General features: G+C 39.5%; 1 protein-coding gene across 7 annotated transcripts in view; it reads left to right on the forward strand.

The window, feature by feature from the left end:
* The first annotated feature begins 8,804 nt into the window (after window positions 1-8,804).
* Window positions 8,805-18,220, forward strand: part of NYAP2 (neuronal tyrosine-phosphorylated phosphoinositide-3-kinase adaptor 2) — a 136,429-nt gene continuing 127,013 nt past the window's right edge. For all 7 annotated transcript variants that reach the window (XM_069024560.1, XM_069024563.1, XM_069024564.1 and 4 more), the window contains exon 1: window positions 8,805-8,910. The gene's annotated coding sequence lies outside the window, so the exon portion shown is untranslated. The remainder of the gene's footprint in view (window positions 8,911-18,220) is intronic.

Here is an 18,220-nt window from a genome sequence, read left to right on the forward strand (position 1 = left end):
AAACAACTAATTCTCTTTCATGCTCTCCTGAACTTGCAAATACCTTTAATCAACAGTCAGAGGCTTTCCTTTGTCCTGTTATTTATTTTATAAACACTTAATCTTTCTGTCCTATTTCATCCTAACACATCATTAATCATTGTCCCCAAAATTCTTCTTCATGAGGATGGATCACGAATGCTTGACAAGCACACACTCTCGTGCTTCAGAAACACCATAAAGACAGTACTCTGTTTAATGATTAAATCCCAACCCGCTTAATGGCCATAATGGGATTTCAAAGGCAAAACTTGCTGGAAACACATCTTAACTCATCTTAATTCCCCAGGCAGACAATTGAGAGAGATGCAGGCAGTTTTCTGCTGCCCAAACAGTTTGCAAAGGGTTATAGGCAACTAACTCCTGCTTCCTGGAGATGAGTGAGCCATCAAGCCAGTGATATTTCCCAAACTGTAGGTTTCGTGGTGAATTCCATAATTCCAGGGATGTTCAAATGTACATAATTATGCAAAACTTATCTCTAAGGGAAGTGTTGCATTGTAACTGGTCATGCAAAATTTGAAGCCTTCCAGTGGACCAGTTTCAGCTGGACAGGAGCCTCCATTCACCAGGAACGTACTTGAAAAGTGCTCTAAAGCCTAAATACAGCAGGGTAGAGTGAAATTCAAGGAAAAGTCCAACCCAAATCCTTGCAGCATGAATATTTGCCATTCTGGGGATTGCTGTGATTATACTGAAACTGGGAAGGCTTTCTTGTCTTTTCTTGCTGTGGCTTCTAAAAAACTCATTCTTGTTGGAGACAAGTATGTCTCCAACAGTAATTATGACACATATATGTACACTACTATCATGGAACAAAGACTTAAATAATTTGAAAGTCCCAAGATCTTTTCATTAAAACACCTCTATCCTGAAATTTAAATATCTCTAAAAATCATTTAATGATTCAACAATCATTGCTCTTTTGGGGTTTTTTGCTGTCTGAAAGGAAGAAAGTGCAACTTAAAAAATGACTTACAATTATGGATTACTCAACACTAGCTGGAGGAAAAAGAGTATTGATCACATTTTGCTGTTACTACAGCATGAGTAGATGTGACATTTCATTCACAATAGTCTCCAAACAGACTTTGTGATCATGAGGACTTCTGAGTACAAGCTGGTTAAGAATCTTAAAAGAAAAAAAGGGAATACAAATTCCTTAACCAGAAATAAGGTTCCTGGTGAAGGGTGTTTTGCCTTCCTTCAAGAATATTTTGACTAGCTGAACCCCAAGTGATTTCTTCACAATATTTTGTGAGGATTTATTCCCCAGAAAAAGTAATGCCGTTCAATTTTTCATTACTGCCTTTTGACAAGCTGGAGATAAATTAAAAGTATTCCCTCTGATGCATTAAGGTAGAGTATGATTCTTTATGCTCTAGTTACTGAAAAGACCAGAGCAGTGAAAATAAATGAACTAAAAGATTCTATGAAAGATACAGTTTCTTTAGCTCTGTAACCTGGGCAGCTTTTCTAAAATCACTAGCTTCAGAAGATTCTAAGTATCCTAGGAAGAATAGAAGACAATACTCAGAGAAGACAGTGTTTTAATAGGCTGCAGCAGAGCTATTGTGCCCAAGTCTTTTTTCAAGCTTAACTGTTTGCTTGACAGGTAAATTGTTAATGCCTGCTTTAAAAAAAAAAAAAAAAAAAAAAATCCTATTGCACAAAACCATAATGAACATCAAACCCAAGAGTCGAAAAAATATATAGAAGATACGACTTTAAAAAAAATGGTATTCACTATGGAAGAGATGCAATCTTTGACAAACACTGGTCACATAATCAGGTATATTAGAGCAGAAAGTGGGTAGTGGGCACTTCCTCCTCCCCCATTTATTTCTGCCTTTCATGTCAGTGCCTGCCTAAATGGTCCATTCCCACACTTACTGCTTTGTCTTGAATCCCCTGCTTAGAGAATATCTACAGGGAAAAATACAGCTATGTAAATAACTCATTGTTCTTTTTTCAGCCTCTGAGACACTTCTAAAAACATTCTAGAAGTTATACTTAAAGAGCACATGAGAGCTGAGAATCATTCAGCAGTAAACAGAGTAGAGGAGAAAAGAGAAGGTAGAATTTACATGGTGCACAAACAGAAACGTTAAGCAGGCAGAAAGATATCATGTTTGGATCCCCTGGGATAAAAAACTACTATTCCACTTGAAAACCTGCCTGTCAGTATAGAAGTGAGACAAGGATTTGGAGTATTTACTGATAATGAGACTGAACAAAGGCTGAGTGTAGACACAGGCTGTAAGTTCATCAAAAGCATGCAGGAATATTCACACAAGCAAAGGCAGACATGATTTTGGGCTGCAGAGGCAAAACCCAGTTACTACCACCAGGCAAGCACACAAACCCTGCTCCACATGACCCAGATCTTACAAGACTGGCAATGTCACATCATCACAGCCACCACTTCCTCAACACAACAGTCAGACAGAGAAAGCTTTCCTAAAATTAACAACAGAAATGAGTGAAGGGTTAATTTCCCTTTGAGTGGAACACGACACATAACAGCAACTAAAACCTGCCAAATAAAAAAATGTATTAAGCAGCTAGAAAATGATCTCTACAGGCATAACGCAGCTCAGCTCTGCTCAACTTAAAGGCTCAGTCTCTCAAAGAACTCAGAGAGCCTATGCTGTGCTAAGGGAATGCTGACAGGCAACTGAAAGGCATGGATATATCCCTGTGTAGAAAATCACACCTCAATTCCAATGAAGAAAGATAAAGTGCAATAAATACAATAAATATATGCAGCTTGATCAAATGAAGGCTAAAGAGCAACAAGACTGCCTAAATGAATTATTTAAAATAAATACCACTATGGAGAAAACATTTAATTGAACAAAAGTAGAACTAGTGGAATAAGAACACACACATTTGAAATAGCAGGTAAAATTTAGAAACCACTAAAAATATGGTTTCTGGGGAAGCAGCTAAAATACAGTCTTACTGAACTAGGCTGAGAAAAAGTTTTAGTATCACACACTAGCAAAGTAATGTTCTTACTGGGCATTCAGGAGAGCTTTCCTACCTTTACCACCCCAACTCTGTTGCTCTTTGCATTCATGAAACAGAATTACAAAAGCCCCCAGCCTCAAAATCCAGAACATAAGCGTGAAGCACAAAGAAAAAGAATCACTTTTAAAATGGACTTCAGTTCCTGTTACAGGAAAAAAAAAACCTAATAGTTTCTTATGCACCCAATCATGAAAGGAGCATTTTTAATGCATTGTCAGGTCAGAACAGCAAACAGCTACAGCAGTACCCCCTACGTGAAGACAAAGAATAAAGTGTCTCCATTTCTTTTAAGATACATAAGACATAAATTACAATTATGTATCTTGAGAAAAAAGCATGATATTTTGTATATCCTCAGGAACTCAAATCAACACTGTGTCTACCCACACAAGTAACTCGTGACCTGCAATATGTAAAGGAAGTTGGTGGTATTGCAAGGATGATTTTTTAGAAATCAAAAGGCATTTAGTACTACCAGCTTCTCACAAGTAGATTGCACAAGTTTTTACAATGCAATAGCACTTTCACCCTTTTGCAGAACAGGAAGCAGAGCTAGAGGCATAAAATGATTTCCAGAAAGTCTTTGACCAGGCCTGTAGTAAAACAAAGATGCACTATGCACAAGCAGCGCTACTGCTGCACGCCACAACAAAAAGGCCAAAGTCAGGAAAGGAACGAAAATTATCATTGTCAATTGTGAGAAAAGCACAGAGAGGAAAAGTATGATTAAGCTGTTACACACTAGAGCAGGTCAGAACACACTGCTCTTTTGAAGCCATGCTGTTCAGAATGCTGTTGTGAAAGAGAAAAATTTTCACATATGTCAGCCTTTTGGAGACTTGTTCTAGAACTTTAAGACCCTTTTCAGCCCGACTCATTATGAATCACACAGAGTTCAATCTTCTATGCACCTAAAAGTCAAAAGAGGTCTTGGCTAAGCACACTTTTTGAAACCACACCATTGAAAACAGTGTTTATCAGTTTCTGATTTTGTTTCATAGATAAAGAAATGGATATTGAAAAAAATCTGAAGTACTCTAAAGAAAACAATTTTTCTCTCAGTCCCCTATAAGAATAAAATCAGACCTGCTTCATGCATTTCTGGGTTCTTTATTTCCCTCAGAGGCTTGAAAATCTTGTTTGTAGCTACAAACCTGTCACATTTTAAATGTCAAATTCATTTTAAAAATAAAAAATTACTAAGAATGTTCTCACAAGACAGGCAGCAATATGTCCCCACAAGTCATAAAACCTGATCAGCCAATTTTCAAGCAGCATGGACAGACATGAGCCAAAATGTCTCATTACTGGAGTTTCACACCTCTTTTGAGATAAATTACTCAACCCCAAGACCTTTCACAAAAGAGTCTTTTTCCAAGAACCTGCCTTACAGCAGGAGCACTGAATAGGATTCAGAGGACGGGATTTTGCAGATTGCAATGCCCATGATAGTTTGTCTTATCACAAAGGTAAAGTTACAGTTTAAGAAAATGAATTATAAGTCTAATAAAAAAATTTATTCTGTCTATATGGAGCATGAGGGCTTTTTCATCACACTTTTTCTAAGAGGCCTTCCCATATAAATAAATAACTGAAGACATTCCATGTAAGTGCTTTGCATTTATATACTTGTAAAAGAAAGATACTGACTACATAAACATCCAGACTCTTCTAGTAAATTACTATGTGTCAAATGCTTTGACAAGCCTATTGCTCAGGTCATTAGAGGAGTAGTAAGTTTATTCTCTTCATAACTCCAGTCAAAGCAACTCAAAATTTAACAACAGAAAGGAAGTCAACTTGTCCAAACTTGTCTTTAACCCTAAGATAGAATCTTGACCATGGCACCTTAGGCTACTCAAACCCCTTTGGATCAGCAGTAATTCCCGTTGTCCATAATAATGGTGTGGGGTTGTTGGGGTTTCTTTTTTTATCACATTGAAAACACTGTTCTTGGGCTTCCTGGTATGCTACATTTGTTACTTATACTTAATCATTCCTGCTACAGTTTCTTATTAATATAAGCCAGAGCCATAAACCCTCTCCATTTTGTACTTAGACTAGCGCTCCACATTTTCAGTTTCCCTGAGGAAGCACAACCCAGTAAAAACCCTCTTCGCTTTCATTCATGGCTACCAAACCTTTCAGCTGCATTTATTGAAGCTTCTGCATTTTTAAACACATTGAAATACTGACTCTACAGTCAAGCCCACAGATGCTTACAGGAAAACAGTGTTACCTCTGAAGCAGAAAACAAGGCTAATCTTCTCCATTTTAACTTCTGTAGAGAAGCCAGAGGCAAGTAGGGTTCTCAAAAAAAGGAGGTCAGAATCATCCGTTATGCCACTAAAAAAAGTATAAAAATACATAAAAGAGCAGTTATTGCAATACCAGGCTGAGGCAACCATGAAAACAATTGCACAGCCCTAACCCACATACTTTTGTCAATGATTATCCTCAAATGGTCCCAAGAAATGAAGCAGAAAAAAACCCTTAGCAGAATAACACTCATTAAGCAACTCCATTTCCAACAGCAAGTGAGGGGCTGTCACAAGCCAATTGTTCTTCACATTCACTCTTGGGACATTCACCACCTGTTCATTCCCCTCTCCTCTGAGCCAGAGGAAGGCTTGGAGTAACTCTAACAGCAGCAGCCGACTGGTGTTACAGCCTGCAGCCATTTAGCTCAAGCTGTGATCCCATAACACGCAGGGTGAGGCCAGGTCACCATGCGGGCAGGAATCCCCCAGCAGCAGCACATGGCGCAGCCGACTCTGGGGCTGCAGAAGAGGCACACAACAGCCAGGGCTTGGGGCTGGGAACCCCACAACACCCCCAGGTGCCCCCCACAGAGCCGGATATGGCCACCAGTGCCTTGCTGGCACCACGGCTCCTTCGTGCAGCCTAACCAAGGCTGATGGGCCCACACAAACACACACCTCACAAACCAGCTGCAGCAATCCCAGTTTTTCAGAAAGAAACAGGCACACCGACTCAGCTGCCTATGAACCCAGGTAACTGTACACTCTGAAATAAGGTGCCTACTTCCAGGTGTCTCCTATCAATCACTTTCCTTGTTTCCCAGGGCCTGCTCTGCACTGCTAAGCATCTGTACTTCCAGGTCTTGTGTTTCCACCCTGTTCCTAACACATTCCACAGAGGCAGGGACATTGAACTGGGAGAAATGGTGTACATACCCCAAAGCTTCCACATTTCTACCAGTCTGCTTAGTTTAATACAAGTCACAACAGCTCCACAAACCTTGCCTCCCCAATTCCTCCACATACTTTCTACTTCTCAGAGAGAGCTCGTGCTAGATGTGGACCTGCTCATGAACAGACAACCCTCACAGGGCTACAAAGGACAGTGACCACCCCATCATCTGTACCCTACACTGCACCCAGCCAAAACCTCTCCCAGCCCAGGCTCCAAGCAGGAACAGGGCCACCCAGGCTGAGCCAGAACTCACCATGCATACAGCTGTGCTCCTGTAGAAGGCAGTGGCTTTTTATCGGGCTGCTCCTCAGGCAGGATCCACGTGGGAGGATCCCACACAGCAAACACCTGGGGCCACTTCCCTGGTACATGCTTGGGGCTGAGGGGACACAGCCAGGTGGGTGGTGTCCTCCAGCCAGTGTTTGCCGGCACTGATGTGCTGTTTCTGCACCTTATAATTTATTCTGTAATATTTGATGCATCTTACGTTTAGAAAAGTGATATGTTTATGGAAGGGGAGCAGGAGAGGCTTGCAATTAAAACAATCTCAGCTCTCAGAGCAATGGAAGAGCAGCAGTGCCAGGATACATTTGTGAGTGCAAGTGAGAACAGCTGCTGCCTTCCAAATATATGCCTTTGCTGGCCCAGACTCTAACCCACTTTGGACTGTGGTTTTTGGTAGCTTTTAGGATCAAGGAGTCAGTTTAGACATTATCATTTATTTTTTTTTATTGGAAGAGACTCCACCCTCTTTCATGAGAAAGCATTTTATTCAAGTGCAACCTTTCTAATGTCAACATTATCATATTTTTGTTTGTGTGCAGCTCTCTCTGCTACCTTTTCCCCAGAGCACCTTCCTATTCCCTCTGCCATTCAGTATGTCCCATGAGGAGCAGGCAGCAGACCTGGAGTGGGCAGAAGGTAGAGGCTGAGGTGGTGTAATGGAAACCAGGACACATGGGCTGCCCAGAGCCAGAGCTTTGCCTCTGAGGAACCACTCAGTGGCTTACAGCAGGGGACCCTGGCATAAGGCATCAGGGGCTGTTGAGAATGAACATCTCTGCTGGCTTTAACTGTGGGGTTTTCAATTTGTTAGTTTTCCTTGTAAGACCCCAGAGCACCTGGACATTTTGGGTAACCTCACTGCATACTGCTCTTCCCCCTTGTCTTGAGAAACAGTGGGAAGTCTGTGATATTACTGCCCTTTCAATTTTTTCTTCAAGGGTCCATCTCTGCTTTTGCCTGCAAGGACATGAAACCTAATATGTTTTAAAAGAATTTAAAAAACTCTCCAAAACTTGCAAGAGGGATGTCTAGCTTTTTTTTTTTTCCTCCTTACCTCTGATTCTGATGGGCAGACTATAGACTAAAAAGGGAATTTCTTTCATCCTGTGAATGAAGCCAGATGATCAAGCTTTAAGGTGAGTTTGGACTAGAATTAGGGGTTTGACATTCTTAGAAATAACATAATAGAAGACCGCAGTGCCTACATCTCCTGGTTTCAAAATAAGTTCCTTCCGTAGAGGTCTCTGTAAGGGAACATGTATCCCCACCCTCTTACAAACACAAACTCTTACATTGCAACAACATCCCTGATGGTGACTGGCCTGGGAGGGATCCAAGATAGCTGTTCCTATGCTCTAATTCAACTAACCACTTAAACAAAATGCTCCTAATCCTGTACTGACCCGAGGCCTTCATGGAGATGCTCAGTGAAAAGGTTGCTTCTTTTTCAGTAGTTGTGAACATCATGCTGTGTGTCCCTTGCCTCAGGTCTCTGAATTACTCATTGTAAACATCATTTTTACTGTCTATTTTTTCTCCCTTTGGTGCCCTACCCTTCTTTTTTCCAATATTTCTCAAAGACTGTGCTGCTATGTGTTACTACATTTTATATTAAAAAAAAAAAAAACACAGTAGAGGTTGCTGGCTGAAATACCAGGTAAACCTTGATGGAAAGGGAGCAGAAATCCAGACTGGAGTAAGACACCATGCTGTAGGTCATGCAGGTTTAATGAGGAAATTGTCCTTCCAATACAAAAAGTTAGAGCAGACATGTGCTATCTGGAGAGTGCCATGCTGGTGAGCATGCATTTGTGCATTACATTTAAATGGGAGCAGGAGGGAAATGCCTCAATGAGCTATTTGGGGAGCAGCAGGGGGCCTGGCTGCCCCACCTCCCTAGATGCAGAGCTCCCTCTGGAAGCTGACGCAGGAGCATCTTGGAGAACTGATTCTAACTGTGTGAATTCCTTTTTCTTGCCTTTTCTCTGACTTCACTATTTGGAAATTTCTGTTGCTGCATTTTATGCTGTGTCAGAAACTTAATATCTGATGCTTCATGTAAAGGCCAAAGTCTCTGGGTTGGGAGGCTACATCAAAAATGAGTGGGAAGGTGAAAGGCTGCAGAGGGTTTTTTCTGTGGTTGGTTCAGCTGTGTCACCTTAGTAATTATGACCACACCCTTATGGTTTCTTTATAGCTGAGCAGGAGGTGGGCAGGCTTTGTGTGGGAGTGAGACTGGAGTTTTGCAGTGAAAAAGAAAGAAGCCTGACTTCCCAGAGGAGGCTGTTTCTAAGCAGTGGTTGTGTAAGCTTGCTGTTTATGATGTACTTTCTGAAGGTGAGCACCAGGAACTTTCTCGATTCTTGTTGTTATTGAATCAATTGTAATTATGCCTGAAACACTCCAAAAGCATAAAGTATGGATAAACTGGATGCTGTTAATTATTGGAAAAATAACAGGAGAAAAAGAGACTGGTTGGCAGGATTGTTCCATGGCTTTCAAGAATATTAAATGTCGTTACAGAGGATCTGTAGATTACTGCTCTCAATACATGGCCTATGACATGGAAAGAAAAAACACCATACTAGTTTAAGGTGTTTTTTTGTTTGTTTTGTTTTTTGTTTTTTGGGGTTTTTTTGTTGGTTTTTTTTTGTTTGTTTGTTTGTTCTTGTTTAGATTTGTTTGGGTTTTTGCGGGTATTTTTGGGTTTTTGTGGCCTTGGAACCCAGACAGGCAAAGGTTTGGCTGTTGGGCTGAAGGCAATTTCTGTCATTTTGTGTGTGGTGCTATTACTATTGGTGTAATTCTGTTGTTCAGCAGTTCAAGCTGAGATGCATTATGGATAAATGTAGATGAAGAGCTGGAGCTCAGAATTGTGAAAACATCTTTGTTTCCTCAGAGACCAGCTTTAAAGGTTGATGAGGTTGGAGCCAAGGGCAAGACATAGGCAGGAGCTGTGAAGCCAATACAGCTGTCAGCTGATGCAGTAACAGGAAGAGAATTACTTTCACTAGGTGAAATTTGTAGTTGTTGTCTCCAGTAAATTGTATATCATTAAAGTGTTTTGGTAGTACAGCCAAATCTGATTTCGGCATATGTTGCATATTTCTTCTGCAGTTTTTATTTTCCTTTCATACTTGTATTGAGTTTCAAATGGGAAAAAAAGTGTTCATTCTGAAGGAATCAAAATATTCAACATGTCATCTAATTAATAAATGACAAATCATACTCTATTAACCTTAAAGCATACTTTATGTGGTTGACATGTTAATGCAATATACTGTAATTATTAATATACGGATTCATCAACCTGCACTGACCCTAACAAGATATCTAGCCATGTCTTTCAGTAGAAAATTAAAAATAAGTCTTCAAGAGGAACCCCTTTTCAGAGTTCAAGTGTAGAATATGCTATAGAATTATATAGTTGCACCATTATATAGTTTAGAATTGATACTAGGAAAAATTTTTCATGGAAGGGATTGTCAAGTATTGGAAACACCATCCTGGAGGTGTTTAAAACACATGTAGATGTGGCACCTGGGGACGTGGTTTAGTGGTGGGCTTGGCAGTACAAGGTTAATGGTTGGATTTTATGATCTTAAGGGTCTTTACCAGCTTGGAAGATTATATGATTTTGTATATTTATTTTAAAAGCCTTGCAATTATTGGTTTTTTATTTGTATAATACTTTCTCTCAAACATTGCAACTGTTTTATGTTGGACTCTCTGGTAGCTCTGATTGTTTGAAACACTTGATCCTGTGGAGTGGTGATAAATGGTGAAATTAAACTCAAGGATATCTTGGACACTGGAGTTTCATCCTGGCTTTTTAAAGTCTGGCGAGGGGGAATGAATCTCTGCCCTGTGCTGCTTTCGGTCCTTTTCTCTGCCTGTGGGTTGGTATCCTCAGTGTTTGATCTCTTCTCATTTGAAGATAATGTTATTTTCCCTGCATCCACTGTGAGTGATCCCCCTAAAGTTCAGTGACTGGAAGGTTGGAATTTGTTTGTGGACACTTAGCTGCTCACAGTAAGAAGTGTAGCATTCCAGATCTGCATTTTTAACCTTTTCCTTGTTAGACAGATGTCATGGATATTTAGCTTCAAAACAGCCAAATTCTCGTTTCCCACTTCATTCCCTCTGATCCTTTACTGGATCCTTTTCAAGCTTATACAGCCTTCCCTGGAGTTTTGCTGCCCAGTTAACCTCTTGGTTCCCAGTGGTAGTTCCAGGATTCTGCTTTGGGACTTCGAAGGAAAACTAGAAGATGTTGTATCCTTGAAGGCTGTGTGAACTGGCATTAACAGGGTGGTGTTATGAGCTCTACAAGCACTGTTTTCCCTCCAGAGATGTTAATTACTCCTATGCAATGGCTGACTTCTACCAGTGTAGGAAATAACATCATGTACTGTCTTCTTATATTTCCAAGGGATGGTATTAAGAGTTTGAGACAGTTTTTGCTTGGCAGGTGTAATTTTCTTAAATCTGGCACTGGAAATACAATTTCTTACAATGGGAGAGATATAGCAAGAATATCAAGTCAATGCATTTCGAGCTATCTGTGTCCATTGCTTAAAATTACATCCTGTTCTAAAGGCTTGTTTAAGGACATATCAAAGTGTAATTTTTTTAAGGTGTTCACTGTTCTATATTATATAACTGGTAAGTTTAGGGGAGAAGCATTCTTGTCCTCACCAGAGACATCAGATGGGTGTGGGAAGACAGGAGTCATATTCTGAGCAGATGTGTACTGCTTCTGAAATCGTGTATGCAGGCATTCTGCTTGCAACATGGAGGGAATGCGTTCATCTCTAATGAATACGGCTCTAAGGCTGCAATTAAAACAGTGACTTGTGCTCATTTCTATTAACTGCTTCAGCTGTGCTGTTGTTGTTCCTAATAAGCAATAATACTTAAACTGACATTAGGAGATCCAAAGCATGCTGCATTTCCAATTGTTTGCTTTAAAGTAAGTTTTGCTTCGTTGTAAGTGTCCAGCATGATTATTTGGGAATCACTGCTGATAACTGAATGCTTAGAGGTGTTATGAAGTAGAAGCTAGTCAGCTTTCGGGAATTGGTTCATTGGGAGACAGTAAAATGTTTTCCCATTCTGGCCAACTAAAGCAGTTTCTCTTAGCAAAAATGATAAAAAAAAAATAAGTATTTTTAAAAGATTTTTAAAGCAAATTAACTTAGAAAACAGCTGCTGAGAAGAATTTCCTGTAAAGTCTTTCATCTGTAAGGATCAGGGCAACCTCTAGGTCAATCGCTTTGCAGTCATTTGTGGAAATATAAATGCCTTAATTAAGCAAGTTTTAAATAGAAAGGGGAGCTAGAAATTGTTGTCTTTAATGTATTTGTACATCTTTTCAGCATTTGAGGGAGAAGTGTGCTAATCTCAAGTCAAAATGAAATAACTATTACATCCTCAAAATTTCTGTAGAACTTTTTACAAATTTGTCTGCTTAGTCAGTACTGCCACATGGTGTTAGCATAACTAACTAAGCTGATGGAAGCAGATACCTTATCTGAGGCAGTTCAGTCAATCCTTATGATGGTTATCAAATATAATGTTTTCAAGGGGCCCTGTGTTAGATTATACACTGATGGACAGGCAATTGCCTAATGGAGTACATTGCATTTAGTGAGTGAAAGCAATGATCTTGGCTGAAACCAAGTTGTAACTCTTGGATGTTTCAGGTGAGTGCTTTGTCTGTGAAATGAAGAAGAAATAGTATTTCAAACTATACGACTTGTTACTATTTACAAATTCTTTTGTACTTTAGAAGATGAATATTCAAAAGTACTTTTCGGCCCTGATTTCTTTGATTGTTTGAGTATTTGAAAGCCCCCTCTTATCAATGATCCTATACCACAAACCAGCAAAGTTGCTGGGATAACTGTGGAGGATATTTGAATCGAAACCATGAGTGTAAATCTAGTTATAAAAGTTCACAGAGCAGCCAGATAACCAGACTGCTGTTCTGGTGGTGTTTGTGAGACTAGAAATGAACTTGGGTATTTTGGGTGAATGTAAATGAATGTGAATTGTTCTTGTAAAACAAACAATTAAGTACACAATTCAGAAGCAGCCTTGACTGCAGGTACAGGGATGTGTAGCCACCATGGGCTTTGGACAGAAATGCTGTCTGCCAACTGGCTACATACCTTCAATTGGTCACTGCCAATTGAAGTGCCGTATTAGAGGCAACAAAAACAATATTTCTATCTCTACTGTCTTTTCTCTATGAGGAGCCAGATCATCCTGTTTTATGGTCCTATTTTACTCCATGTAAGCTAACAATATCATGAGAAATGTAATAGACTAGGTCTTTCCAAATCTGTAATGATGCTGCAAGGATGTAAAATTCAGTAACTGCAGTCAAGCGTGAAAGGCATCCTTGCCTATTCTGTTCAGAGAGCTCTAAATCCCATTCCCTGATCTGAATAAGCTGGAGATACCTCCTGGGGTCTTCTTTTTTTAAAGGGCACTGTGAAGGTGTCAAATCTCAACACCTTTGACACCATCAAATTTTCTTGAAATCAAAATCCAACTACAGAGCAGTGATTTACTTTTCTGTATTTGGTGAGGGGTGGGAAGAGGAAGAAGCTACACTGCTTTATGGCTTTGGCCAAAACTGGCTGATATTGTGTCTATGTCTTTTCTTGGTTAAAGTCATCCTAGGTCTGTAATTGGCACAAGCCAGTGAAGTGCTGTATTTAACATAATTTCCAGACACTTTTGAATTTCTGTCTTGAAAGACCTTTGATGGGTTGAAAGGGGAATGTTTTCAGTAAGAGTTTTGAGCTCTCATCTCTTGGCTGTTACTTTCACCCCCTTGCCGTTCATGGTCTTCAGGACTCCACGGCTGTAGCATCAAGCTAGTATCAAGGCGGCATGAATGTGGCAAGTTTTTTCTCTTGTAAATCTTGTATAACACTTCTGGGTCTTGCCCTGTGGAAAAATCAAAGTCCTTTTTATGTTTGAGGCTTCTGCATGGATGCCAGTTTGTTGACTTAACTAGTCTTGTTATATACACAAATATAATTGATTGACTCCAAAGGGCTTTTGTCGCAGTCTGAACAGTGTATACCCAGGGTTACTTCTCTCTGACGAGCAGAAGTGACAGAAAATGAATGCAGCATTTCCTTTTTAGTGGTTATCCCAGGATATGGTTTGTAGTCTTAGAACAGCCAGCTCTTGCCTTATCACTGTAATGTGTCCTCACCATCTGCTCAGGGTTCTGTTGGTGAAGAACTGAGGCTTAATTGGTGCTTAATATTAATTGAACAGTGATAACAAAGGAAAAGTCATTACGAAGGCTAAAGTGGATTAGTAGTAAAGATATTGTGGCAACAGCTATTATTGCTGTTTACTTGTTGTCTGGACCACTGGTTTCTGATAGAAAGTAGGCTATTTGTATAAAAGATCTATTTACAAGGATGGCAATTTCCCACACAACACTTAAAGGGAACCAGTGAGTAATGATGACACATCCTCCAGATTCACCCAAGCTCACCCAGGTGATGCTGTGTGTAAGAAGGAAAAGGCAGATTAATCATCAAATATGAAATGAGGGAAAAGTGGGTAGGCAGCAGTATTGCTGAAAATAATTGCTAGAAGACCACAAATTGAACATAAAGTTTCAGTACCATGCTGCAGCTTGAAAAAAGCAACCAGATTTCTCTTGGGTGAATGAATAGACTCATCCTATGTAAGACATTTTTACAGCCTTGGGAGTTCTCTTTTAGGAGCCATGTTTTGAAAAAGATATAGACAAAACCTGTAGCTCTCTTCTTTATCCTTGTTCTCTTAGATAACACAATCTACAAGGAGAATTTGAGATGACTAATTTAGAATATGTGGAAGTTTGTTGTGAACAGAAAGGTGAACTGATGTTCTCTGTCTCCCACTGAGAGCAGAGTAAGGGGTTGTTAGCTGCACTTTCAGGCTGGAAAAGGCTTCACAAGAAGATGGTCTGTTTTCCATCACTGGAAGCCTTTATTGATAGGTTAATAGCACCTGTGTGGGCTGGATTATGTATCTCTTGACTTGAAGCAGGGCAGTGGACGACACAGCTTTTCTAGGTTTATTTTCAGTGTATCATGTAGCATATGGAATCTTTTAAAGTGATGATCTCAATGTCTAGCTGAACTGTTCATGCAGGTTTTCTAATCGTAGCTACAACTTTATTAAAGAAGACTTAAAGATCAAGAACCACTCAGGGTTTCGTCCCAAAGTATAGGTCCATGACACAAGCAGAAAAAAAAAATCAGATTTTGCTTTATTTCAACTTTGATTTCTGGCTTCATTGACTGAGCAGATGGGATCAGTCCCATCTCAGTGTGCTGCAAGGAGAGTAATGATGATTGCTGCTCTTGTTGAGGTACTTGGAATATTTCTAATTCAGATCTTGAATTAGTTTCAAATTGTTTGTAAAATTAGTGCATGTTATCCTTATGTGCAGCTGAAGGCATGTTGTTGATCCTATGTATTTGTTGTTATCATTATGGCATGTTTTTTTTCAACTTAGTAAATATGAGCATAAACCCTGTCCTGCTGTAGTCTGAAGAGTAAGTACGCTGACTTTGGATGCTCCAGAATTTCAAAGTCCCTTCTTTCCCTAAATAAATGCTGAAATATTGAGAGCTATATTTATCCCGAGGCATTTTTATTTTTTTCAAGCTGAAAAAAGATCTATGAACTCCTAAAATAGCAGCTTCTCTTGGTATTGATGACACAGTAGCTGTACTAATATCGTTGCTGTGAAGTCTAAGGGTTTTTTTAGGAGAAAATTTACAGAAAGTAAAAATACGCAAATTCCAGTAAATATGCTTAACAGAAATAAAGGGAGTTTGTTGTTTTCAGCATAACTGAAATATAGAACTTCTGTTCCCTTTTTAAACATAACTCTGCCATAACATCCAGAAATACTTATTAATAATTTTTTTCAGGCTTTGCCAGCATGTAAATCATGCCACAACTGGAAAAATTCAGTACCCAAAATAAAATGGAAATCAGAAATACCACAATAGCAATATATGATGCATTGAGCATTCACAATGCTGAGCTATGGTTAAAGGCCTAAAAGCAGGTTGGCCAGCAAATGAGGTGGTGTGCCAGGCTGCTGCTAAGAGCCCCGACACAAGTACCTTACTCTTGATTAAACTGGTGCAGCACAAAAATGGGTGGAGAGGAGAGAGCAGGTTTTTGTGGCTGCCTGCAGAGCGTAGAAGCTGTCACAGAATGCTGTCAGCATGTTTTTGTATGGGCTGGAAATGGGGCAAGGCCACAGCACAGGAGTGATGCAGCCTCTGCTCCTCCATGGAGTAGGAGGATGTGTGATGAACCCTTCAAAAGCATGGCTTGACTTGGATGTATTTTTCCCTTGGAAATGCTGAACACTGCACAACCACCAGAACACTTTCTGGGTCAATGATTCAGTTTTTAAGGATCAAGGCTCCAACTGAGCAAAATACTGGAGTTTTTCCCTTGCACCCTAATCTCTTCTAAATCATCAGAGCCTTAGGCATTTGCAGAAGCTCACATGAAACCTGAACAAAAATAAGTCCTTTCTGAGTATTCATCTAGTTTTTCAAGCAGTGAGTTTTGTTTTGCCATGTTATAGGTTATTTCAGTCCATTCTAAACAATCAAGGTTAACTGTGACTTTGGGTTTCTGCAGCACCAAGCACCATGCAGGCACTGTGTGTAATACCACACCAGTGTTTTTCATTTCTTCTCAGTACATATTAAATTTTATACATGCTTTAGTATCTTAGTGGTAACCTCATTGCAAAGTTCTATATGGAAGTAGTTACTGAAAGAGTGTTTCTATTTTCTTTGTCCTCCCACCTGGTACCTTTTTGAGAGAAAAGGTGCAGTCCTGGTGCTTAAATTGCTATGGGAGATCAGGTGCCTTGTAAGACTTCTCTGTTATTACAACGCTGGTGTTTGAAAGAGTTCATTAAATCTTTTAAGTGTCTACATTTTCACTTAATGTTTCTTAGGCTTTTTCTAAGGTGGTGGCTAGTAAAGTAGTAAGAAAGGGCAATCTGCAGAGCTAAAAAAATTGAAACAATAATAACAACAATAATTTTTAAAAAGGACAAAAACTGCAAAAAAAATCCCAAACCCACTCATATTTGTTTTTCTAGAAAATGCAAAAAACTGTCCAGAACTTCTGTTGCACTTGACCAGAACTGAATTGGAAGTAACAGCTTGGTTTTGAAAGCATTTATATCTTATTACTTGTCCCTTGAGTTGTGTGGTTCTTCTGCCATCAGGGTTTCACAGAAGCAAACCTTCCAAAGCAAATAAATAAATAAAATCCCAGCTGACAAGCTAATATAAATGGTATGAAACAGAAGGGTAAATGGGGGGGGGGGGGGGGGGGGGGGGAGGGGGGTGGAACTGATTTGACATAAACAAATTAGAGCTGTTGACAGTGTGGGTGATTTTGAGAAATGCAGTTCCATTAAATTCACAGATATGAATCCTGAAAAATAACAAGCCATGGTAATTTATATAAACAAGGAAAGGAAATAATGAGTGGATGTGGAAATCTAACAAGAATTTGGTTGTTAGTACAGCACAAAACATTATGGCAGGATGGATAGAGAAAACTGAGAGCCCCTGCCACGATGAGGCAGTGTTAACATGCACTGTCCCACTGGAAATAACCACAGTGCTGTGCTAGGGTGAGAAGATTGGAGGAATTAATGTAATTCTCTGCCTTTCACACTTTTTATAGCAAAAACAGAAAGCACATGGTTAGATTGTAAAGTCAGATAAAACCTGAGGTCTCTGTGTTGTGCTGTAAAGTTCTGGTGCAGGTGTCTCCAAGGCTTATTCAAATTATCAGACCCTCTGCACCATACAAGCTGTGCATGTGGTTTGTTTGTCCCCTGGAACTCCTTTAATTCATCTGGTGTTTTGTCTACTTTACACTGAAGTTTCTGTGCAGGTATGTGGTGCTTGTTCAGTGGAAATGGTCAATACCACACATAACATGCTGCCTCCTGCCTGCAGGCACCTCTTGGAGTTCATATCCTTCTGCTCTTTTCTGTGGAAAGAGCTGTTTTCACCTTTTGTTGAGGGTTCTTAATGAACAAATCTATTAAATATTCAAAGCACTGTATTTATTTAGATAAAGCTGTTAATTATAAATGACCAGCCATATGGCCATTAAGACTAACATGTAGTAGGATATAAAGGGAATGAATATTTTAGATAATAGAGGACTGTTTTAAAAAATAGAAACTTTCCTGATATTATGTTTCGTGTAGGTTTAACAATGGAGTGGTGATTGGTAGCCTGCAGTGGTTCACACTAAAGAACTTGGTTTTCTTTTCATTTTTATTTTTAATGCCTTGCTGTTGAAAATTGGCTGTTAAAAAAAAAGCCACAAATGAAAAGCCTCAAGGAAAGCCAGATGGCTGAATATTGGCATTTGAAATAAAAATAAAATATTCAGCTATACATATGTGTCTTAAATACACTTATCTGTAGTCCTTTGTTTGTTAGCCAGACTCTTTTCTCTATTGCTTTTGCACTGATGAATTTGAACTTGCTTTGCATATTTTTCAGTAGATCAAAGTTGAGCAAAAATGTGGTTAAGGAAGTTTTAGTGCTTATTGGTT

Source organism: Aphelocoma coerulescens, chromosome 9 (assembly GCF_041296385.1).
Source record: "Aphelocoma coerulescens isolate FSJ_1873_10779 chromosome 9, UR_Acoe_1.0, whole genome shotgun sequence".
NCBI lineage: Eukaryota > Metazoa > Chordata > Aves > Passeriformes > Corvidae > Aphelocoma > Aphelocoma coerulescens.